Source organism: Gracilinanus agilis, chromosome 4 (genome assembly GCF_016433145.1).
Source record: "Gracilinanus agilis isolate LMUSP501 chromosome 4, AgileGrace, whole genome shotgun sequence".
NCBI lineage: Eukaryota > Metazoa > Chordata > Mammalia > Didelphimorphia > Didelphidae > Gracilinanus > Gracilinanus agilis.
Window position 1 is genome coordinate 412,090,201 of NC_058133.1, and position 26,360 is coordinate 412,116,560.

Genomic DNA, 26,360 nt, shown 5'->3' on the forward strand with positions numbered 1-26,360 from the left:
TGAGATAACCACTTAATTTCTTTGTACTAATTAAACATCTTGGCTTGATGGGCAGTCCTTTGGTTTACAGCTTTTAACTGTGAATTTTTGTTACAAGAAATTTATTTTTCTTTTCCTTTTTTTTCCAAGGGAGTGGAGGGTGGGAGGTAGATAAAATATATTTCTGTTAATTTATATGTAGAGGGCACAGGATACTGTGAGGCTTCTACTGGGAGGGATGATTTGTTTTGCCACCTGGGAGGAACCTGATATCCAGTGGTTTCCTAGATTAGCTGTTTTTATTATCCTTGCTAAATAAGGACTTAACATAATTGTTTCCAGTTTTCTGAAGGAATGAAGATATGATCCCAAATTACAAATATTTGTAATCTTTTAAAATCACTATTTGTTTTGTCCCCTCTAAATTTTTGGTATCCTGGATGAAAGTCCAGATCACTTCACCCTAATCACATCTCTAACTGGAATATTGTTCGATAACAATATGAAAGGGTAAGGGATATAACATTTTCCATTTTTCTCTCAAACTACTCATATGACCATTACCAATTGCTTCATCTTTCTTGGCCTCTGTTTCCTCATCTGTAAAATGACTAAAGGATTACTGAGGATCCTCTCAGTTCTAAATCTGTGTATATTTTAGTGATCAGTTCCCTAATACAGTTGTATCCCAATGCCTGCTGATTCAGATACCCATAGTTAACAATGTAAAAAACTAAAAAATTGGAAAATTTGAGAAATTCCAGAAAAAATTGTTTATAAGTTTCAAACTGTCCACCAAGAGAATATAGACTAGAACATGGTGAAATACACCAACTCAATACATGACACTTCTCACTTTGTCCCCATTCTCTCCCTCCCATGTGAAATTTTCCATTAGTCTGCCTTTAGTGTTCTCACTGATTGCATTCCTTGTAGCATTTCCAGATTGCCTTTGTTTAAGAAAGCCGTTATTTACTTGAATAATGGTCCCAGAGCCCAAGAAGAGGGGTGCTGGTAGTGAAGTTATGCCTCATGTATCCACTGATTCAGTTCTCCTTGATTAACAACAAATTTTTGCTGATGTCCACTACAGTCATCTACAGTAGATCTTACAAAATATTCCCTGTGAATATGGGGGATCCTATTGTTAGTGATAGATAGCAACAGTGAATCTACTAGGTACCAAGCATATTACAAACGATCTGGGTTTGGAGATAATACAGTAACTGATTTATACAATACAGGGACAACTAGGTGGCTTAGTGATAGAATACTGGGCCTGGAGTCAGGAAATTGTGAGTTCAAATCTGGCCTCAGACTTTTTGTAACTGTGGTCAAGGTACTGAACTTTCGTCTGGTTTTCCTCACCTGTAAAATGAAGATAATAATAATACCTACTTATGATGGTTGCTGTGAGGATCTAATGATTCAGATTTGCAAAGTACTTAGCACAGTGTTACACTCTTAGTAAATGCTTGTCTCCTTCCTTGTCTTATAGTTTATAGAATTAGCAGTCATTTGTATAGAAGGTGACCTTGTAGGAAGGAGATCATGCCAAAAGAATTTCCATGGATAACAATGACTAGGAATCTGCAGCGGTAACTGCTTTGGCTAAAGTTATTACCGCATTTGGAGCTTGCCATACTTGTTTCTGAGCTTTCTGAAAGGGTTAGGCTTGAGCGGGACCAGATTGGCAGTCTTTCTGATTTCCAGTACCGCTCAGAAACTTTAGGTGTCTGCTGAGAAGAGATAAGCCAGTCTACAGTTCTGATTTGATTATCCTACCCTGACATCTGGGGTAGGTTGGTATTAATATAGACAGTACCTTGCCTAATCTCACCTGATTTCACCTCATTTTCCCTTCTGAGAATGAAGGGGGAAAGCTCACCATCCAAATACTGGGAAATGATCAAGATAGGTTTAAAAAAAAAAATCAGAGGGATAGAAAGACGGGAAACATCCCATTGGGTCCCTTCTAATCTTTTATTTCAAAAAATCATATTTTATTGTGGGCAGTGGAAAGGGACAGGAAAAGTCAGGGCATTGGTATTTGTGGCTTAATTTCTTTCTTGGCTTTGCCAAACCAACTATATACCCTTGACCAAATCTCTTCTTCATGGGCCTCGGTTTCCTTATCTGTAAAATTAAGGGAGTTGGACAAGGTGATTATAAGAGGTCCTTTAGAGTTCTCTGAATACATTTTCTCTCCCTTCTTCCAGGGAGGTATTTATCCTTTCCCAGACTAATGTTTATTTCATTTCTGAAGAATGCTTGAGAACATAATCAGTGTTAATCAAAATCAGCAACTCAAATGAAGAAATAAGCTAAGAGAGGAAGTCTTTGCTCACACCCTTCTCTTGGGAGATGGGTTCCAAATCAACAATACAACATAGGAGCACTGAGCAAGGACAACTCGTTTCATTCTCTAAGTTGTCTAGGTAACACTATGACCCAATTTACACATGAGGATGGGTGTACAGGTAAATGCTTAAACAGCATCCACCCCTAAATGCCCATAGGACACACTTTTTAAGTTCACTCTGCTTCATTCATATTTTCCTAGATGACTCAGAGGAGAGAGAGCCAGGCCTAGAGATGGGAGGTCCTAGTTTCAAATCCATCCTCAGACCTTTCCTAGCTGTGTGACCTTGGGCAAGTCACTCAACCCTAATGCCTAGCCCTGACCACTCTTTTGCCTTGGATATTTAGTATCAATTCTAAGACAGAAGGTAAGAATTATTTTTTAAAAAATTATTCTTCATCACTTTTTAAAATCTAGACACAATAAAACAATAAATCAAGCTCTCATTAGTAGCACATGCCAATTTACAAATATAGATATTTACACAGACATATATATGTGCACCCTGAACTTTTAACAATCAGCTCTCTTTAGATAATATGAGCTAACGCAAGCATGCCCCTACACAAAATCCTTTTCATTTTAAACCTGGATACCTCTCTGGCTTCTGATTCAGATGCTAGGAAGCAATTTTAGTAAATGCTTATTAACTCATTAGTTTAACAGGCATGAAATGCAGTGAGCCTCCTTGATTTTCTACCCTTGAAGGGAACAGAATATGTAGATTGTCTTCATGTATAATCAGTAGATGAAATAAAATCTTAATTTAGGTTGTTTTTTATTTTCATATGCTAATGAAAAATTGATAAATACCCTCTCAAATTCAACCCATATGTTACCTCCCTTTCAGATTTTCAAGTGTATTTGACAAATGCTAATGATTCAAGACGACCTTTATGGCTTTATGTCTAAATTTAAGTGGAAATAAACGGAAAAAGTGGGGTAATTTAATTTGTTGCATTTAGAAAGGATAAAAATAAAATAAATGTGTTGAAATGGAGAGTGGTCTTAAATTGAGAAAGTCCTGTATTCAAGTCATATCTCTAATTTTATGATCACAGATGAGTAACAGCCTTTCAGAGCCCCCAACGGAACTCACAGATTAAATTACAAATGACTTGCTAATGTATCCCAGTGAAACAACATTTTGGAGCCCCCAATTTCCCTCAGATTAATGCAGACATTCAAAGGGGAATTTGAGCTAGTGAGACTATGTCATAGAAAGAATCAGTTTAGAAGTCAGAAGGCTTAGATGCTGATCTCAACTCTTTCTCTAATTAGCTGTGTGTCTTTGGACAAATACCTTAACTTCTCTGATGATGTTGCCTTATCTCTAAAATCATGGTACTGAGCTAGATAATCAAAAGTTCTCAACTCTAACATTCTAAGTCATAAAAACAGCCACCATTTTGGCCTCTTCTAACTGGGACAAGGACTCTTACCAGAATACTGAAATATTTTCAAGGATATTTCTCTGTGTGGGTTATGTACTCTTTTAGGGCTGGGATTTTTTTCCCTTTTGCCTTTCTTTGTATCTCCAGCTTACATAGGACAGTACTGTCAAGCACATAGTGGGTATTCTGACAATAAGCATTAATGCTTGCTGACTTGATTGTAGAGAGGAATACTCCTAAAATACTCTCCTTTGGCTCCTTTCCCACTATTCCAAAGCGTATCCAAAAAGACTATGAAAATCTCAGTCCATTTACTTCCTATAACTGAATCATTGGGTTTATTTGTTTCAAAGGTTAAGTTGAAAATGACATGACATTGATGGTTTCCAACCAAGGAAACAGGTCTTGTAGCTTTAAATTCTTCACGTAGATTTAAGGATGAGCCGGCACTACATATATTCTATTTTTCCCTAATAAAAAGCTATATAAATAAGAGGAGGTCACTGTTGGAAGGTAAGGTCAGTCATTGCCATCTCAGGGGTGTCTAACTCTTTGTTACCCCAGTTGGAATTTTGTTGGCAAAGATCTTGGAGTGGTTTGTCATTTCCTTCTCCAGCACATTTTACTAATGGGGAAACTGAGACAAACAGGGTTAAGAGGTTTGCCCAGGGTCAAACAGCTAGTTTCTGAAGAAAGATTTGAACTCATGAAGATAAATCTTCCCTGCTCCAGGCCTGCCACTTTATCCACTGCACCACCTAGTTGCCCCAAAGGAAGATAAACTTGTCCAACACATTAAGTTCAATTTTGACCAGAAAAGGTAGTTATTTGCTCTCCCTGCCTTCCATTGTTCTGTACTCAGGCCCTCTGTTCTATCTGCATCACCATTTTTTATAGAGATGGCCCTAAAAAGGACCCGAGCTGATCTGAATTTCAGAAATGAGGGCAAAAACCACAGCAGAAACCAACAGAGAAATAGTGTGAGACTGATACAGAAGAAAACATTTTTCCATCAACAAAAACTCTCACTGAGTGTTACAGGCTCCTTTTCAGAATGACAATGAGAAATATGGAGTGCTCATGAGTCATGTTCTGCCGACAGTCCCTAGAGAGGATGTCAAAGTGTCTGCCTCACTTCAGATGACCTGTGACTAATAGAAAGGTGATGACAAATCAAAACATAGGTTAGGAACAGACGATGTAGACAAGGTCTTTACTTACCTTCACTCAACTGATATATACCCCTCTTTTTCTTTGCCTCCTATAACAGAGAAGTGGTCTCTCCTTTGTTCTCAGTTCTACAGATTTTGCCAAGGAAGTTCCAAAATGTGACGGGTGTACCTTTACCCAGATCACTGATAAAAATACTAAATAGCACAGGACCAAATGAAGATCCCCAGTGTGTTCCACTGGAGACCCTCCACCAACCAGTCACTCAGTAAGCATTTTTAAGCTTCTACAATATTGCAGGCACTGTGCTAAATGATGGGGATACAAAAAAAGGTAAAAAACACTGCTTGCCTTCAAGGAGCTCACAATTTAACAAACATATACCCCATAAGCTAAATATAGGGTTAAAAGGATATAGTTAACAACGGCAAATCATTAGAATTAAAACAGATTTGGAAAGGTTTCCCCTATGAGATTGAATTTTAGCTCAGATTTCAAGGAAGCCAGGGAAACCAGGAGGTAGAGATGAGAAGGAGGAAGAACATTCCTGGCATGAGGGGCAGCCAGAGAAAATGCTGGGAGGAGAGCGATTGACTGTCTTATTCACAGCACAGGAAGGAAGCCCATGTCATTGCATTGAAGAATAAATGGGGACGGAGGTTTGAAAGATTTAAGAAGTCTGAAAAGGAATTATGATGCTAGGCTATAAAGGGCTTTATATGCCAAAGAAGGAATTTTGTATTGGTGATGGAGGTGATAGGAAACTACTGGAGTTTATTGTGATGGAGGATGGGGATGGGGGCCAGACTGTTGCTTTAGGAAAATCATTTTGGAAGCTGAATGAAAAATGGAGAAAGGATAGACTTGTGGCCAACTGACCTACCAGAAGTCTATTGTAATAGTCCAGGTGTGTGGTGATGAAGGCAGCATCAGAAGAAAGAAGGAGATGGATTGAAGAGATATTGCAAAGGTGAAATATAGAGAACTTCACAACAGATTGGATATTGGGATGAAAGAGTAAGGAATCAAGGATAACACATTTTGAGTCTCAGGGACTGGGAAGATGGTGTTGCCATTGACAGTAATAGGGAAATGTGAAAGGTTGGAAAGTTGAGGGGGAAAATAATGATTTCTTTTTGGATATTTAGAGTTTAATATGCCTACTGGCTATTCAGTCTGGGATGTCTGAAAGGCAGCTGGAGATGGAAGACTGGCAGTCAGCAGAGAGGTTAGTTCTAGACAGATTTGAGAATCATCAATAAAGAAAGGTAGTTAATTCCATTGGAGCTGATGTGATCACCAAGTGAAGCAGTATGGAGAGAGAAAAGAGGACAATTGGACAGAACCCTGAGGGTTATGTATGATTAGGGATCATGATTTGGAGGAAGATCCAGCAAAGGAGACTGAGAAAGAGCAGGAAGATAGATAGGAGATGAACTAGGAGAGTGGGGAATCCTGAAAATTGAGAAAGAAGAGTGTGTCAAGAAGAAAAAAGATCAGTAATGTAAAAAAACAAAACAAAACAAAACACAGAGAAGTCAAAGAGAATGAAGACTGAAAAAATATCATTGGATTTGGTCACTAAAAGAGCATTGTAGGGAGTGGAATAGTGAGGTGGTTCAGGGAATAGAGAGCTAGACCTGGAGATGGGAGGTCCTAGGTTCAAATCTGGCCTCCAACACTTCCAAGCTATTTTTTTCCTGGGCAAGTCACTTTACCTCCATTACCTAACCCCGACCATTCTTCTGCCTTGGAACTGATATCTAGTATCTCTTCTAAAACAGAAGGTTAGGTTTTAAGGGAAAAATCATTGGTAACTTCAGAGAGAACAGTTTTGGTTGAATGAGGAAGTTGATCACATCGATCTATTAAAAACTATTCTTTGAGTCAAGCCTTAAAACCAGTTCTAAATCATCTAACAATATTATTGCCAGGTATATATCTCTCCATCTTCCCCATAAGAAAAATATCAGCTATTTTAGCAAAAGCTTTGCTAAAATCTAAACTATATTTACAATATTCCCCATATCTATTAGTTTAGTGATTTTGTTAAAAAGGAAGTGAGATTCATCTTCCCCCCACATCCCGCCATAACTTCTTCTTGATAATGCTATACCTACTCTTAATTTACTTTGTAATCACCATTTCCCTTTCTGATGGTGGCTCACCACCATTCCTTTAATGATCTTTTCCTTTCCCTGCAAGTTAAAGTGTTCAATTTCAGTGTTTCCTGGGGGACAGGAAATCTAGATTAGGATCACTGGTAGCTTTGCTACAACAAGGAAGATAGGGAAAGAAAAGGAATGTGAATACTAACCCCAAGCTGCTTATTAACTCTCCAGGTCCTATCCATTTCTTATCTTAGTTCCTCAGTTTATAGGCAGTTTGGTGGTACTGTGGATTAAGCACTGGCTTGAAGTCAGGAAGATCTGAGTTCAAATGAAGCTTCAGATATGTACTAGCTGTGTGACCCTAGGTGAGAAAAGTAAATAGCAAAACTCTCCAGTATCTTTGCCAAGAAAACCCCGAATGGGGTCACAGAGAGTTGGATATGATTAAACAACTACAAATGAAGAATTAAAATCCAATTTCTTAAAAGACATTATAATTTATAATTGGTGGCATTATGAACTGGTGCAACAATTTTGCAAAAGAATGTAGAATTATGCCAATAAAGTATCTGTACCTTTTAAACTAAGAGATGTTGACATATACTTCAAGGAAGCTATTTAAAACACACTGAAAGGCTCTAAACACACCAGAAAATATTTATAGAAGCACTTTTTTGGTAGCAAAGAAAGTGGAAGCAAAGTAGATGCCCATCAATTGGGAAGAATGCCTAAACAAACTGTGATGCAAGAATGTAATGGGATATTTACTGTGCTGGAAGAAATGTTGAACATGATGAATATAGAGTAGCATGGAAAGATTTTTATGAACTGATACAAAGTGAAAGAAACAAGCCTAGGAAAATGAAATACCAAGGACTAATATAATGAAAGATCAAAAACTACAAAACAATCAAAACTAAATGTTGAAAAACTGTAAAGGAAGCCTGGCCCCAAAGAAATTAGGACACAACTTGTCACCTTATTCTTTTTGAAGATGTCAGGTTCTATAGGTATGAAAAACATTGAACAAAATGTCATATTTTTGTGATATGTTAATTTTGCTGAATTTTTTCTCTTCCTCTTTTTTCTTTAAAAAATTCCATTTTTGAAATAATTTTAAAAGGGATATAATTTTAATAAATTTTAAAAGAGATATCTCCCTGGAACAGGAGAAATGAAAAGTAAAGCTATGCACCATAAAAAGAAATTCATAGAAATTTTTTTTAAAAGATCACCATTCTTTCTGCTCTTCTTTAACACAGATATGTGAGGTAATTTCCAATAGTTAATATTGTTTCTAAGTCACACTATAGTGAAGGACTAGTTGGTCCTTGATCAACTGATTCTCTTCCCAATCCCAATATGACTGAGGGAAATCAGATGTCATTTTTGTTAAATAAATGTAAAGACATGTACATGTAGTTATCCCTTTCTGAAGTGTTGAAGAAGTTTTCCTTAGAACAGCAGTTTTACCATCTCTAAAATGGGAATAATGATATTTGCATGAGTTCCTTTACCTGGTTATTGAGGGGAAAGCACCTCCATGATCTTAAAACACTATATAAATGTACTATTTTGATTTTCAAAATTTTAACAAATTAATTTAAAAAATTTTAACATCATATAAAAATGTTCTAAATCATGCATGATTAGAGAAATGCAAATAAAAACAACTCTGAGGTACCATCTAACAGTTATTAGATGGCCAATATGACACTAAATGAAAGTGACAAATACTAGAGGGGTTGTGGCAAAATTGGGATCCTAATGCATTGTTCGTGGAATTGTAAATCGACCCAACCATTGTGGAAGGCAATTTGTACTATGTCCAAAGGGGTATAAAATTGTGTTCTCTTTGATCCTACAATGCCACTACTGGGGCTATATACCAAAGAGATCAGTAAAAAGGGTAAAGACCTACTTATATAAAAATATTGATAGCAGCTTTTTTTGTGGTGGCAAAGAATTGGAAATTGAGGGAATGACCATTAGTTAGAGAATAGCTGATCAAATTGTGGTATATGTTGGTAATAGAATATTACTGTGCTATAAGAAATGATAAGCAGGATGATTTCAGAAAAAGCTGGAAAGATCTACCTGAGCTGATGTAGAGCAAAATAAGCAGAATTGGGAGAACATTGAACATGATAATAGCAATATTGTATGATGATCAACTGTGAAAGACTTAGCTACTCTCAGCAATACAGTGTTCAGGAATCATTCAGAAGAACTTGTGACAAAGAATGCTATCCACTTCCAGAGAAAGAACTAGTGGAGTCTGATGCAGATCAAAGGATGCTATCTTTCACATTAGTTTATTTATGGTTATATTTTTGGATTTGGGGTTTTAAAAGAATATTCTCTTACAACAATGACCAATGTGGAAGTGTGTTCTGTATTATAATACACATATATCCCAGATCAAATGGCTTACTCTCTCCTAGAGTGGGCAGGGAAGAGGAAGGAAGACAATTTAGATCTTAGAATCTTGGAAAACATATGTTGAAAATTGTTATTATATGTAATTGGGAAAATAAAATCTTTGAATAAAGAAAAAAATTTAACATTTATGTAGTACTTTACAGTTTTCATAATATTTCACCTAAGTGATTTTATGTTATTTCATTGGATTATTATAAAAAGATTGCTTCCTATAAAAATAGCGTTATAAATGCCAGATAGGTTTCCAAGCCAGTCTGTAAATGTGAATAATATGATCTTATAAGGACAGATAAACAGGGCTATTACTAGGAAATCTATCACCTGGAGAAAATTCAGGATTGGCAATAGAGGGCTTGAGGAGATACTGGGTACCTTTTATTCTGTATGTGGTTAAGATAGTATGGAGAACTAAAGTCATGGGAGTTGAGGAGGATGAGGAACCAGAAGTCAAGAGTACTCAAAGATATTAAGGTAGAAACAATCCCCCAAACTCTGACCCCGGTCCTGAACTTATCTAGGGTGGTCATGGCGATTCATAGATGACAGCAACAAGAATCTTGACAGGATGGAGTGAACTTTAAAAGAGGAGAATTGCTTGCTGAATGTGGTAGCAGAGAGAAGTTCTGAAAGTGATGGTGGGGAGTAAAGATTGTGCCAACTCCTCCGTCTGCCTGGCTTTGTATGTCAGGTAGAATGTGTGAGAAAAGGGGCAATTAATCTTGGAGAAGGTAAAACAAGAAGGAAATTTAGCAGAAGGCTAAATTTCATCCATCCAAAAAGTAGAAGAAATATAAGAGGGAGAAACCTCTTTCCCAAGAGGAAAATTCCCAAATCCATGAAAGGAAGACATCTAAGATCATAGAATCATAGATATAGTATTAGAAGGGAATGTAGAAGTCATCTAATACAACCCACCCATTTTGAATACACACACATATATCCAATTTCATCTTCTGTTTATGTTTTGGAATGCTGTTTTCTTCAGGTTAAATATCATGTGTATTTGTGTAGGGATTTTCCCTCCTCTATTTCCACATATGGTAATTTCTTAGACAAGTAAAAGGTTAACCACAAAATGAATCATACTCAAAATACAAAGTCTAGTGTTTGTCTAGTACCTGAATCTGGACAGATTTTGACAAAGGCTCAGAATGATCACTCCAGGTTAATAGGCAGTGGAATCCTCCTTTTAAAGAACAAGTAAATAATTTCTTTCATCAATCCTTGGGGAGCCAATGATACCCTTTCTGACATTCATAAAAGAGGAGGAAAGAGCTGGGATTTAGGAGACAGGTTAATTCTAGAAGTTGAGCGTAGAACAATGGTGTTACATGGCCAATAATCTCCTTTATTCCCAAGGAGGAATGCATTTCTATAGCACTAACTTTTGGAGTTTTAACCAGTCCTCACAAAATTCCCATGGGTAGGGAATGGCCAGCAGAAATTATTCCCACCATTTTACAGTTATAAAAACTGAGGTTATCTTTTTTTTTTTCAGATTCTATTGGCGTTCCCCTAAGAATAACAATTGATTAATCAAGGTCACTTCTTCCTTATGGCACTCATTTTCCTTATCTTTATTGAGGATATTGGAATCATGATTTCTAAGATCCCTGTAAACTCTGACATGATTTACTATATGACACCATGTGTGGAAGAGGAGAGATGAGTTGAAGAACAATATTTCATTAAAATATACTTAATATTACGCATTGTTCAAAATTAATGAGGATGACTGGATGTCTGCCTCTGGGACACAAATTCATTTTCCTTCCAAAGGAGGGTCAATGGCTGGGTGTGTCATGAATCTCAATAACTGTATAGGTCTCTGACTGACAAATAGGCCTCATTGAAAAGGGAAGGGACATGGCTTGATGATTTATAGGCTCCTTTTTAGTATTTTTTGGGGTTCATATTTTTTGCGTGAAATCAAACAAAGGATGTCATCTATTTGACATTAGTGCTTGCACAGGACCTGAGGAACCCTTTCCCTCACATCTGTGGATACTTAGACATAAGTTATATTCTGAGGTTTCCAAAAGTCCTGGGTGGGGGGGTCTGAGCCCTTTAAAAATTATACATAAGAAGTCCCCCTAGTGTTGAACCTAGTTTGTTTATTACCCCAGAAGGTGAAGCTTATTGGATCATTTAGAGTTATATACTTGAAAGAATTTAAATCTTATATATATATATGTACATATATATATATATATGTATACATACATATACATATTCATTCAAATACCTCAGGATCCTTGAATCTCTTCTTGCTTGTCAATGTTAAGAAACTGATATGGCTGTCACTAAGGAATTAATTTTAAAAACAATTTCTATTAGGCTTTTGAGAGAAGTCAGTCCAATTGTCTTTCTTATTTCCTCTCCCCACTATTTAGCAAACAAGGCTAAATATTAATAAAATTGCAAAGCTGGTTAAATTTTTTAGGCAATTTAGGGGCCCCCGCAATGGTACCCCAATCTGACCCTGGCCCTCCATCCTTTGTTACACTATATTTTTTCTTGATCTCCTCTCCTAACACAAAAGCTCATCTATCCAGTTCCCTATACCCTACTTTCTGCTAAGTAGAAATTAATTGTTGGTAATGTGCTAATAGATGCTTATGGGTCAGTGTATTGTCATGTATATGATATAGCTGCCTTTTAATAAAGTCCACCTGGGTATAATTCCTTTAGGCAAGGGAGTGATCTTAATGGACACTTGGAGCACCAGATAGACATAAGTAGAAAGAGGAAACATTTTAGATTGACAAAAACTTCCTGATGCCCTACAAATTACGTGGCTTAGTGAGTTGCTTATGAAGCAGGGAAAATTTACATATACACTTACATGTGAACACACACACACTCCTAAATATACACACTCAGAAGCTCCCAAGTTCCCCTCCTAACTTGCTTCAACTTAAATCCACCTTTTAGGTAGATTTCCTGCTAGGCAAGAGGAAAAGGAATAAAGGAGTAAATTGATGGTCTCCCACAGATTATTGAATTTATATTTAGCCATAAATCTACCACACTGAGCCAAATGGGACAGGAATAACCGAAACGCTGATTTCTATTTGATTTGTTGTTCAGTAGTTTCAGTTATGTCTGACTCTTCATAAAACCATTTGGTGTTTTCTAAGCAAAAATACTGGAGTGGTTCACCACTTCCTTCTCTAGCTCATTTGACAGATGAAAAAACTGAGACAACATTAAGTGACTTGCCCAGGATCACACAGCTAGTAAGTGTTGAGGCTAAATTTGAACTCAGGTCCTCCCAATTCCAGAACTGGAAACCTATCTACTATGTCACATAGTTGCCACAATTCATTTAATAATAATAACTGGTTTTTATGTAGCTCTTGGATTTGAGAAGTAATTTACCTTAATTATCTCATTTGCTCTTCTTAAGAGTCCTCACAGGTAGGAGCTATTGATCCTCATTTCACATAAGAGGAGGCTCTGAGTGACTTGCCTAAGGTCACAGAGCTAGTGACTAGTGGGAGAGGGGAGTCAAACCTAGCACTTGCTGATTCCAGGTCTACCGCCCTATTCCCTTCATCACCCTTCCTCTGTTTACTAGAAATGCTTTCCTGGTGCCCTTATGAACCCTTTGATGTAGTCACTGTCCCTGTTTATCTTCCTTTGCTTCAGTTTACAACAGATTAGCGATTAGCTGAAAAAAGAATTACTTCTTATTACATTTGTAATAGCCAGATCAAATCTCCCGAGTGCTAGGAAACATAGGACTAATATTAAGTATCAGCTAAGGAAAGGAAATGTCAGATCCAACATACTTGGTATGTGAAAAGGAATTTTTCAAAGATAAATCCAGAAAGAGGCAAGTCTTTAAGGGATTTTTTTCTAGGCTCCTTGCCTATTTAAACCCCTAAATCAGATTCATTATTTTTTTGGTGAAGGAAAGGTCCAAACAATAACCACCTTTATTCACACACAAAAGCATATTCAAAGAAGAACTCCTGGGACCAGACAAACAATGATGTTTTTGTATATCGTGTGGGCCTCCAGTAGGGGCCAATGCCAGGTGCTTCAGAAGATGACCCCAATTCTTAGCTATGCAATGGTGTCTCAAACAGGGAAACTGCTTCCAGACCCCAACTGGTGCCTAGTTTGATACTTGAAAACAAAAGGGTTGGTGTTTGGGAGGGGATGCCACTAGTTCTAGTGAGATAATTAAACCCAGAAGCTATTCTTGCCTGGTACCTGCCATTGGAGAACTGATATTATGGTTTTTAGAACCTAGGTTTTATCGCTAAAGCAGTAATCTGCTTGAAATAATGATTGCAGTTTACTTTTTGCTTATGTTTTTATGGTGCCTCAGGTATCCGAGAACCCACAATATAACCTAAAGTTACTATTATCATTCCATGTGGTGTGTCACCAATGACATACGTCTACATGCCTGGAGAGAATGGTAAACCGATTAGGATGAAATCGTCCCAAGTGAACCAGTTACTATTTCCTTTTCCAGGGGAAGCGCATTGAATTATCCTCTTATCATCAGGGCTTTGGGGGAGTAGGCAGACTTTTGGAAGGGAGAGTTTAGAATAAGTATTTAGGAATCTGGCTCCTACCTCACAATGGAATGTCTTCTTTAGACTCAAAGGTAAGTTATTACCTCAGCCCACATTTTGTAACTTGACACAAAGAGATTATTTGTGAGATTATTTTAAAGTAAATTCTGTCTTCATAGTACAGACTATCTTCAAGACTGGTGATGCTCTTATATTTTGGGGGTCCCCTCTCACATATGGACACCTCAAAAGCTATCCTAGATTCAAAGCACTTTGGGGATCAGCATTCATTAAAAACTTTTCTCATAAGCCTCCATTTACGGATTTACATTTGCTAAGTCAACAAAGTAACAAACCCCTAGTTTAAAGACATTTGATGAGACAATTTAATAAATTAAGTTACAAGAAAAGAATGGTAAAACCTACAGGAAAATGTTCTCCTCCAGGTTGTCTTATTACCAGTGGAAGGAAGAAACATACATAGAGAACATACATGACCAAGGGACACACAAGGGAGAGGTATACATTATAGGGAACACATTGACCTAGTCACATACATGGAGGTGCCACATGTGACATGTAAGGCTCGGATATGCATATGACCAGAGCAACTCATGCTTCTGTGGTTACAGGAATTAGAGGTCATCTTGCTGTTGTCTGCTAGACTTCACATCTCTACTCTCCATTGACTGTCGCATTATTTCTGGGTGTGTGCAATGGTCTCTCACTTTAGGGACCTCTGATATTGTTCACTGAGTTGTTCTTTGCTTCCTTCTTTTCATTGTTGTTGCTCTTCAGTTGTTTCAGTTATATCTGACTCTTTTTTTGACCCCATTTGGTTTTTGTTTTTTTTAATAAAGATACTAGAGTAGTTTGCCATTTCCTTTTCTGGTTCATTTTTCAGATGAAGAAACTGAGGCAAATAAGGTTAAGTGAGTTGCCCAGGGTCACATAGTAAGAGTTTGAGGTCATATTTGAACTCAGATCTTGGAAAGTGCTCTATCCACTGTGACACCTCGCTGCTTCCTTCTTCTAGCCTTCATCTATTTAGTCTCTGGACTGTCTGCTGTTCCAGGATACCATCTCTTAGGAGTGCAAAGCCTAGTAAGCCTCTCCTTTGCTGAGGAGAGTTAAAACTCTTTTGACCTGCATAGTCTAACTTTATGACAATGACATATGGCAAGGTAGTTAGCAAAAGTTAGTAGATGTGTTTAGTTTAAAACCAAATGTTCTTTTGCCCAACATTTCTCCTCGTACCACTCAACCAGGTGATTTGGGGTTTAAACAATTCTATTTTCCTCTTGTTAAATTACTCTCAGAATCAGTTCTCTCCATCATTTTGTGGACTTCAGACACTGAAATTTTAAAAAGGAAACAGGCAATAGGGCTTCACAAAAATATCCTTAATGATAATAGCTACCATAAAGATGAACCTGGGGGCATGAATAACAGAATCAAAGGAAACTAGCAAAGCTCTCTGCTGGGCCTTAGATTAAAAAAAATAATTCATGTATTGGTTATCCATACCTACCAATAGGTATTACAAGGGATTCATAAGAGAAGTGCTCCGGAAATACAAATGAGAAATAAATGCAGGGATCAGGAATGATGTCATGGAGGAGGTAAGAGTTGAACTGGGCCTAAAAGGATGGGAAAGATCTCAATTTTTGATAAGGGCATTCCAAGCAAAGGAAACAACCTGAGCAAAGTTATGTAGTCATGAAAAGATAAAAGATAAAGTAGTCAAGTTTTTCTGAAGTAAAGAGTTCTTGACAAAGAAGGATGATAGACTGGGGCAAAGGAATGGAAAATTTTGACTCCTGTGCTAAAGTCTTAACTTTGTTTTGGGGCATTGAGGAGCTGGGAGAAGAGAGGGGGGCCACTGGATGGTTTTTAAGCCTAGGCATGACATAATCAAGAACTGATAAGGATTTCAGAAGTGTTAAAGACCTTAGATATGATCTAATCTGAACAGCCCATTTTCCAGATAAGAAAAAGGAGGTCCAGAGAGGTCAAGCAACTTGCCCAAAGTCATATAACTAGAGAGGGAAAAAGCCAAGACTGGAAGATTACTATGGCAGAAATATTTAGGATGGACTATGAGTCCATCCTAAACAACCTGGAAACAGGAAGGACTGAAGATGAATTAGGATGTTATTGCAATAGTAAAAGTGAGGAGTAATAGAGACCTGGACTGGATTATAGATTTAGAACTGGAAGGGACCTTAGAAACATTTTTAAATATGAAGGAAACTAAAGTTGAGCATAGTTAAGTGACTTACCCAGGGTCACACACATAGTAAACATCTAAGGCAAGATTTGGACTCAGACCTTTCATTGGACTCAGACCAGCTACTATATGAACTATATATACTACCTCTCTGTTAGGATAAAGACATTTAAAATAGGAAAGAGGTGGTTGATTTGGCAACTTATTTAGAAAAGGGTATGTGTTATGTGTGTGTGTGGGGGGAGTAAGACACGGAAAATAAACCGTAAATGTGACTCCAGGATTTCAAGTCTGGGGGACTAGATAACAGAAAGAGGAAAATCAGAAGAATCAAAGGGTTCTAGGGAAAGGTGATGTGCTTGATTTGAAACACACTTAGTCTCATTAAAACCTTAAAGTTCTGACATCTATTAATCAGTTAAGAAATGCAGATCTGGAGCTAAGGATAAAGGCAGGTCAACAGATATGGATTTAGAAACTGTATGCACAAAAGTAAATAATAGTTGAAACCATGGGAGTAGATGATATTGCTTAAGGAAAACGTATAGGAAAGAGAAGAGATCATAAGACAGACTCCTTGTGAAGACTTGTTTATGAGAGGAAGGGCAATCAGATGGAAAAAAAGATTGAAAAATAGTTAGAGAAGTAGGAGCAAAACCAAGAAAATGCATTAGAAAACCTAAAGGAGGAGTGAACTTTGAGAAGAGACTAATCAACAGTATTAAATGCTGTAGAGAAGATAATGGAATTTATACTCTTATAGATATAGGCTACTGTATTTAGATCCCAGGATAAAAAATTTTATTTCTATTAAATCCCTAATAAACTTTTCTGCCTTTTGATGTTTGCCTTTTTTCCCTAATAGTATTGTGTGGAAAACAAATCTGGATAATTAAGGCTTCTGGCTAGTTAGCATGTCATCATTTTCCTCCATTTTTATCATAGCAAGCATCAGGACTTGCCCTGAATTTTGACAATAGCAGCAACAGACCAGGCCCCTGAATGGAGCAACACAGCACCCAGCATCCTTTTTTCCCCCCTGGCTTCAAGCTGACTAGGAGTCTAAAAGGCAGACAGTAATAGGCTTTGTGAGCAGGTGCTCTCCAGTCACAAGTCACAGAATCATCTTCGTGTTGTTCATAGTGGTGAAAAGAAAATTCATCACCCTCTGGTCTTTCCAAACACAGCCACACACAGAGAGAGCAAGTACCGTGTTCTCAGGGGCTTCATCTTTGAACAGCCAAGGACAGTAAAACAGACAGTGGGGTAGACAGCTTCTCTGTTTTTGGAACTTGAGGCTGGTGGGATGGTCAAGAGAGAGGCAGCTCTGGAGAAAAAAATATCTTGCTAGCACAGTTAGTTGTCCAGAGGAAAATTTCATCACCTTATTACTTTAAGAAGACTTTGTCAATTATGAATGAAGGCTATTTAGTCATGGAAATGCATTTGTCATTGTTTGCCATAAAGCTGCCGATATACCTGTCATCAGAGGACTAATGAGCTTGAACAGCAGAGTCCTGTCTCATGGCTGGGGCTGGGGAAATACAAGGCTGGCTCTGCCTCTCTAGACTATTTTTTTTTTTTTCATTAAGGCATGCATGTGAATTATTTCTTCGCTGAATACTGAGCTCTGGCTTTTCCTTTAGACACTGGTAAAGTTTTAAAATCACGAATGGTCAGTAGCATTTCCAGTTTTAATCCCATGAATGTTTATTGAATACCTACTATGGTCCTAGGCACTTTGCCTTGCCCCGTAATAAGGATTAGATTGATGTTTTGGCATCCTTCCCCTTCCAGTGCACAGGGCAAATGGCCAGTAGTCTATATTGCCAGGGTACTGGATGTCTCCTTCAAGGACTTCATTTGGGAGCATCATATTTTAGGAAAGACATTAACAAGCCAGAGTTTATTCAGAACAATTCTCTCATCTGGGAGTAGTAAGGGAACTCCGATTAAATCATATGAGGAGTTATCAAAGGAACTGAGAATGTTTAGCCTGAACAAAAAAGATTGCGGTGGGACATTTTATATATATATATAAATGCTATTATATGCAATATGTTATTATAAAATATATCTGGCATATAATATAATATAGTATGTATGTATAATATATAAGTAATTTATGTATGTTATACATATATATGTGTAGATGTTCGAAGATGTGATAAAAGAAAGAAGTATGAAATTATATTAGTATCAGAAGAACAAGGAACATTGGATAGGAATGGATAACCATTTGAACTGGTTTTTTGTTCTGGTACAGACTAGACTCTGCTACCATCTATTCTAACACTTGAGATTCTAAGATCTTGCAGCCAATTCTGATGGTGTTTGTCGACTAGAAAGGAGCATATTGGTGGACAGGACAATCCATCTATCCTTGCCATGCTTATCCAAGAGGTGAGCCATGAAGGAAAGAAGAGGACCTAACAAATCATTTCTATAAAGTCCTTGTGAGTTATTTTATATAATGCAAGGGGAAATCAAGACATAGTGATGGAAAAATAAAACACTGGGTCAACATCAGTTGACATAGGCATGACAAAGAGAAAATGAAAGTGTTCAGGTATTGTCAAGGATGGAGCTTCCTTGGCCTTTTAACAGAGCCTTGGTCATTTAGTGCTTTGGTATTCTCTATGAATAAAGACTGCAGGCAGAGACCCAGCCCAAAAAAATTTTTCCAGGGATATGCATATATAACACAAGGAACAAAAACATCCAAATGCTATAGGGGTGGTATGTTGGAGCCAGCTTTGGCTACCTAAAAGCTAATTGTTAAATTTCTTTTTGCATGTTTATGCCTTGGAAATCAGCAAATTCTACAAATCAGGACTCAATATATTGGTTTAAAAAAAACACAAAAAACTTTACCTTCTATCTTGGAGTCAATACTGTGTATTGTTTCCAAGGCAGAATAGCAGAAAGGGCTAGGCTAAGTGACTTGTCCAGGATTATATAGCTATGGAGTGTCTGAGGCCAAATTTGAACCCAGGACCGCCCTGCCTCTGAGCCTGGCTCTCAATTCACTGAGCCATCTAGCTGACCCCTCGATATATTGTGTTTTGATTGCCTAGGCTTAAGAAAGTGATGAAGAAAATGTTAATAATGCAAATTAAACTCAAACATGTGCCTTTTAGATACATTTCTCCCCCTAGAGAATCCGTAGTTAAACATTTATTAGTGTAGCCCTGATTACAAGGAATCAGAACTACTAAATTGTATGTGCTCCATCCAGGCTCAAAGAATTCAATCTTGAATTGCTGAATTTACCTCCTGATATACATAATTATACCTACAATCACCCCAGCCCAGAATCCTGGATTTTCTCTCTCTTGGTATGATGCTTCCAGGTAATCTCAGAGTTGAAGACAAGGCAATGAATGCCTTCTTAAGACTAATAGTATTGCCTGATGTTTGCTTGTTTCTACGGTTTAACTGTCCCACCTCTTTAAGTGTGATACCTCATTAGATGTGGTGGTGGAGGAGAAACGGGGGTTGGAAGGCTTATCTAGAATGCAAAGTTAGCTACTATGAGGCTAATAATTAAGTCTTCTGCAGTCTCATTTGGTATTCTTTCCATTATCTCTAATTGATGTTCTCTTGACAAAATCATACCTGAGCTTTACTACGTTGAGAAGTAGAGAGTAATGCAGTTTTCTTAGTTAGTTGGACTATTTCCAAATATTTATGATCTGAGACAATTTGAGAAGAGCTTTCAGAGGAAGGACTTAGAAAGAAGAAGAAGGAGGCTGGATGGTAATTTTGACACTGCTAACCCAATGGAAGAGACTGATTGGCAGGTATCTTGAAGCAGGGGCAGTTTGGCTTCCTTCCCATCTTACTCACCAGCATCACAGTCTAGGGTTCATCAGTTCATGCATAAGAAATCAGGATTCTTTAGAGCAACTAGATTTGACAAATTTATCCTGACACTCGAGTGGTTGATAGGTCAAAATTCAGTATTTAAAGGTCATCTCCTCTGCCACAGGCACACCTGACATGTACTCATCTGATGATAGGTGAACTATTAACCAACCTGTCTACAAACATCAAATTGTAACTAGATTTTTCTGTGACATTCAAACAAAGTTGAGGAAGCTTTAAAAAAACTGTTATCCAAGCCTAGAGATGGAAGGTCCTGGGTTCAAATCTGACCTCATATATTTCCTAGCTGTATAACCCTGGCAAGTCACTTAAACTCCATTGCTTAGCCCTTACCATTATTTTTGTTTTGGAATCAATATGCTGTATTGGTCCTAAGAGAGAAAGTAAGGATTAAAAAAACAACAATTATTGTCACAAAACATGATGTTGAACCCTTTCCTGATCCCTCTTGCTATCAGTCTGCCTCTTCTCCCTACATACATTGTACTTATTTTGTGCATGTTTTAGATGTTGTTGTTATTGCTCAGGTGTTTTAATTGTATCTGACTCTTCATGACCTCATTTGGGGTTTTCTTGGCAAAGATGCTGTGGAATGCTTTGCCTTTTCCTTCTCCAGCTCATTTTATAGCTGAGAAAACTGAAGCAAACAGGGTTAAGTGACTTGTCCAGGGTCACATTAGTATCTGAGGCTAAATTTGAACTCAGGTCTTCCTGACTCAAGGCCCAACCTATAACCACAAAGCCACCTTGCTACCATTTATATATTTATATATTTATATAGGTATATCTGTTCCCTTGGTAGAATAGAAGTTCTATGAGGAAAAGGACTGTTTCATTTAGGTCCTTGTATTCTTTTACTGGATGCTGTCAAATGGAAGATAGTGGAAGACTTGTTTAGGATGTTATAGGACTTTCTGTTCAGGGACAGGAGGGCTGAGATGGTCTCTGAGGTCCCCGCTGTCCTTAACTTTTGAGCTTTTGTGATACAGTAAGAGTGAAAATGTTAGGAAGAGAGTTCTATGCATGGTGCATTCTGCCTGGACCTAGAGCAAATGGTAACAGAAATCCAGAAAATTTCCCCTATAGTTTTCTGACCCTAAGAAGACATATCCACTGCTGAGACTTTTTGATTTAACAATGAGATTTCCTGCACTTGTTCGGTTCCCTCAAATTTTTGGAGCTTGCATCTGATTTTTTACTAATACCAACACTCAAAATATTGCAAATTGGCTCAAGAGATTGCAAAGACAATATGGAGAAAGTATGGTATAGAGGATATTTGATATTCAGTAAGGAAGATTTGGGTTCATAATCCATCTTTACACACTTAAATATATAACCCTAGGCAAGTCACTTAAGTTTTCTGTGTCTGTTTCCATATCTGTTAACAGTAGAATCAAACACACATAAATATTTCATCCTAGTCGGGAACTTTATCATCTGCCCCTCTCATTTATGTGAACTCCTCCATCCCCTATTACGTAAGTGTTTCAAGGAAATGGGGGTAGCTCATCCTCACAGAAACATGGTGGGATTATTTAAAAAATCAGCAAAACCCATTAATAAATAACAGCAGAATCAGGAAAAGAGGCCAGGGCTCCTAATCTGGAGTATCACATCTAGCCACACTTCATGAAAAGCAGAAGTACCTTTACCTTGTACCAAAGTCTTAGGGAGAAGTGGTAGCTCCTGGGAAAAATTAAGATTCTATAGTATTGCAAAGAATGAAAAGGGGGGAAAGAGAAAGAGTGAGACAGGATCAAGGGAAGATGGGAAAACATGACCATTCTTGAGGGAGTGACAATCAGAGTTGAACTAACTTCATGAAACAGACCAAACTCCCATTCTCTTAGGCAGAGACAGCCCAAGGGATGATTTTGAGACATTTGGGGTGGGGGATGAGGATATGGTGGTAATGTGGTAGATGCAGAAAAGCCCACCCTTTAAAAAAATCTGTAAGCATCAATGGTACTAATATCTAGACAAATGGACTCTACAAAAGGGGCCCCAACATCCCCCAAGAGGAACTGCATGTTCTAGGTGGAGATGAGAGCCCTGAGTGGACTGATTTCAGAACCCAAGAAGTAACTTTCAAGATTTGGAAGGTAGGGGAAAAGGACAGATTGTAAAAGATATGGTAGCCAAAGGCAGGTGAAGATCAGAATCCTGAACAGGTAGGTAAAAGTCTTTCCTGATATTACTAACTGTTTGTGCTTTCTTTTTCCTAAAATTATATTGTATTTATCTGTTTAAATGTTATAACCCTCCTAGTGCAGTGATGGGCAAACTTTTTAAAGAGGGGGCTGAAGGAAAGGAAATGCTCATCTGTAAGTCTGTTTCTAAGGCAACTCTTTTGAAGTTTCATTGTACTGTATTCTAATCACTGTATTCATCAGATTAGAAATAATGTCCTGTGGTCAGAGAGAACATTTCAGGGGGCCACATATGGCCTGCTGGCCAGCTGTAGTTTGCCCATCACTACCCTAGTGGGATTTAAATTCCCCAAGAGAAGGAACTGATATTTTTTTCTTTATATCCCTAGCACTTTGCACATAGTAGACCCTTAGTGGTACTTTTTCATTGGAATTATTAATAGGTCTAGTTCTGGGAAGGACAGATGAGGCACCTGAGGCCCAGGGAGGTTGACATAGCTAGCATGTGGCTTAGGTGTGTTTTGAACCCATGTCCTCAGATACCAAAATTAACACTCTTTCCACTCCCTAATGGGGAGGCTCCATTCTGGGAGATGTTAATTTGGTGGGGAGAGGTACACCAGATGCTTCTTGCAGAGAGACAAAGTGATCTAATGGAAAGAATACTGGGTTTAGAGTTAGCAGACTTTTATTCTAGCTTCGCTGTTGCTGCTAAAAAGTTAAATGGCCTTCAATGAGTTATTTTGCCTCTAGGTCCCAGTTTCCTCATTTATAAAATTGAAAGGTTGGCATAGATCTAGAGTTATTAACCTGAGGTCCATGAATGTTTCTTAAAAATATTTTGATAACTATTTCAATATAATTGGTTTTGACATTCCATAATTCTAAATTCAAAATAAGACTATGTATGGTTTTAATTTTTTTTACCTAATTTTTTTCCCTCAAGACAGAAGTGGGGAGGAAGGAAGGGTGGGGATGGGTGGATATGGCCAGGGGTGTGCCAAAGATAAACTTTGCCTCCTTTGCCATCAGTTTCTGATGCCAGGTCTTTAGACAGAATTTCCAGGAGTGGCAAATTAGGAATAATTTCCTCCTTCTCTCCTTGGGGGGAGGGAATGGGGTAAATTTTTCTGGGACCACAAGTTGAATGCCTGATTGCCTTATCAGGTGATTTCTTTCCTGGGGCAAAGGATTAAAAAGGAGAAGGCTACTGAAGGAAGAAAAGAAAGGAGGAAGAAGGTTATGCCATTTCTAATTTGTTTCATTAGGTGCATAATATTCATTTCCTGGTTCTTCCTGCTGTCACTGGCTGCTGCTTCTTAAGGTATCTTGACACTTCATGGGGAAAGGGAACCTTCTTCACCTTTTAGGCTGAACAGTGTAGCTATTACTGTATTAGCCCTCTTGCAGCTGAGTGCTAATAATTATAATGAAAAGGAGGAAGAGAGAGTTCAGAACTGATTTTATTAGTATAGGGAACTTTTGGTAAGGAAACTTCCTCTCCCAGTTTAGGTGGTTATCTATTCTGAAACTCATAGTCTTAAGAGAGTTGCCTGGGGGACTGAGAATTTATATAGCTCAGTATATGTCAGAGGCAGGGCTTGAAACCAGGTCTTCCTTGTCTCCAGACTGACTCTTTATCCACTACACTACACTATCTATCTCTAATAATAATAAAAGTCGACTTATTGTATTTTGAGACATGTAAAGCATTATACATACAATTATCTCATTTTATTCCTTATGCACCTAGGGACTAGTCAATGAGAGCCCAGTCCTTCTGAACATGTGCTTGACCTGAAGCAATCACCCACATAGACTTTGGAAGACATGCAAATATTCTACAACTATTTCTTTTCCTTGCTTGGTATATAGTTGGTGCTTAATGTTTAATGATTGATTGATATGGTAAAGAATTAACCTCTTTAGTTGTCTCATGAGTGAGACCTGAGCACACATACAAAAAGACTCCCAAAGGGGCAACTTGAGTCTCTCTCATGTGGAAGTAATCAAAGCAAGGACTTCTTTAAGCCTCTAGGTGAGGAGACAAGCACTAAGAGTGGTGGTAGAAGCCCCTTTATCTGTGAATGTACTGAAGAACCCAATAAAAACACTGAAAATTGGTAGAATATATAAGTGCTCTACAAGACAAGATTGTTGAACTTAAAGATAAGATGAAAAAAGGTAATGTAAGAACAATATGCCTTCTATTTTAAAAATTGTTCATAAAATACTTTAAGAAATCTTTCAGAACTATTAGAGAGAAATTGTGGGACTAGCTATGATTTCATGACTGTGATAGCTCACTAGAATCCATAGAACACTAATAGAAAGAAATTTGAAGTTTCATTCACCATGAAGCATTGCAGTTAAATTTCATAACTATAATGTAAAAGAAATGTATGCATCCAAGGGGAAAAGGCTTAAAATTCCAATGAGATACAATATGAATGAATTCAGTATTTCTCTGCTATAAGAAAGCAAGTATAAAATGAAATGTTTTGAAGAATAAAAAAATTCATTTGGCATCCATATGAAAATATCCTATAAAAATGAGCCTACACATCAAAGAAAATAAAAATATTCATTTAGAGGAAAGAATTTGAGTCACTCCTTCAAAATAATTCAGAAGTGTGAGTATTTAACATATAAATTAGGTGAAGATCCAAAAGTTAATTCCTTATACTGAGTAACAAAAACTAGGAAATGAAATATTTCTCTTTATTTGGCTACAGCTAAAAAAGGACACAATATGGAATGAGGGCATCTGTTTGATTTTTATTTAATAAGAAAAAACATTTTGAACAAATTGTAGTATCTGTTGGTGATGGAATACTATTGCACTCAAAGGAATAGTGAACTGGAGGAATTCCATGTGAACTGGAATGACCTCCAGGAATTGATGCAGAGTGAAAGGAGCAGAACCAGTAGAACATTATACACAGAGGCTGATAGACTGTGGTACAATCGAACATAACAGACTTTTCTACTAGCAGCAATGCAAGGATCCAGAGCAAGGCTGAGGGACTTAGGAGAAAGAAAACTAGCCACATTCAGAGGAAGAACTGTGGGAGGAGAAAATCAGAGGAAAAACAACTGCTTGAACACAAGGGCTGATGGGGATATTATTGGGGATGAAGACACTAAATGATAACTCTAGTCCAACTATCAATAAGAGGGAATTAGGTCTTGCTCAGTGATACATGTAAAACCCAGTGGAATTGTGCATTGGCTAAGGGAGTTTAGGGGGGTTTGGGGAGAGGAAAAGAACATGAAATATATAACTGTGGGAAAATATTCAAAATAAATATATATATATACATATACATATATATATATATAAAGAAAAAACATATGAATGACACTGCAAGAAAGGGAGCTTCTGTGGGTTAAAACGAACATGCCAAACACATGGCCTGTGGCATCCACATGGTCCACAGCAGTGTCTTCACTGTCTAGTATTAGGAACTGGATTAAAATATAATTGAGTAATATTTCGCAAAATAAAGGAATATATAAAACACATATAGTAATATGTGATTTTCTAAGGCAGTATGATGCCTTTAGGTATCCTTATGCATATATTATAATATACCCCCTTTCTATTTGCATTGACCACAATGGGTTTAACAATCAGGGGAATAGAAAGTACAATGGGAGAAAATGGAAGAAAAGTAGATGGGAAAAATTAATTATTTTTTATATTAGAATATTAGAAGCCAATCCATCATTAGTATAAGTAGTAGAATAATAAAGAGAAATGCTTCTCAGATAGGGAGAGGTATTGATTGGATGGGGGCAATAAGTTTTCCATTTCTCCTTCTTCCTTTGGGTGTATAGAGAGTTAAAAAAATATTTATGAGCAGATCATAATGGGAGGGACAGGAATTAAGCACCCTCAGAAGAAAATGAATGACCTGGTAGCCTTATGAAGTAAGCTTCCAGAGGCAGGAATAGAGTTAATCAAGAGTCTGGCAATGAACTTTGCTGGGGTTGGGGGAAAAGGGAGAGTCTATACACAATAGGAAGTCAGTTTCTACAATAAGGAGGCATACATCTCAGTACTAACCCCTACTATGAGTTAGGTATGATTTAGGAC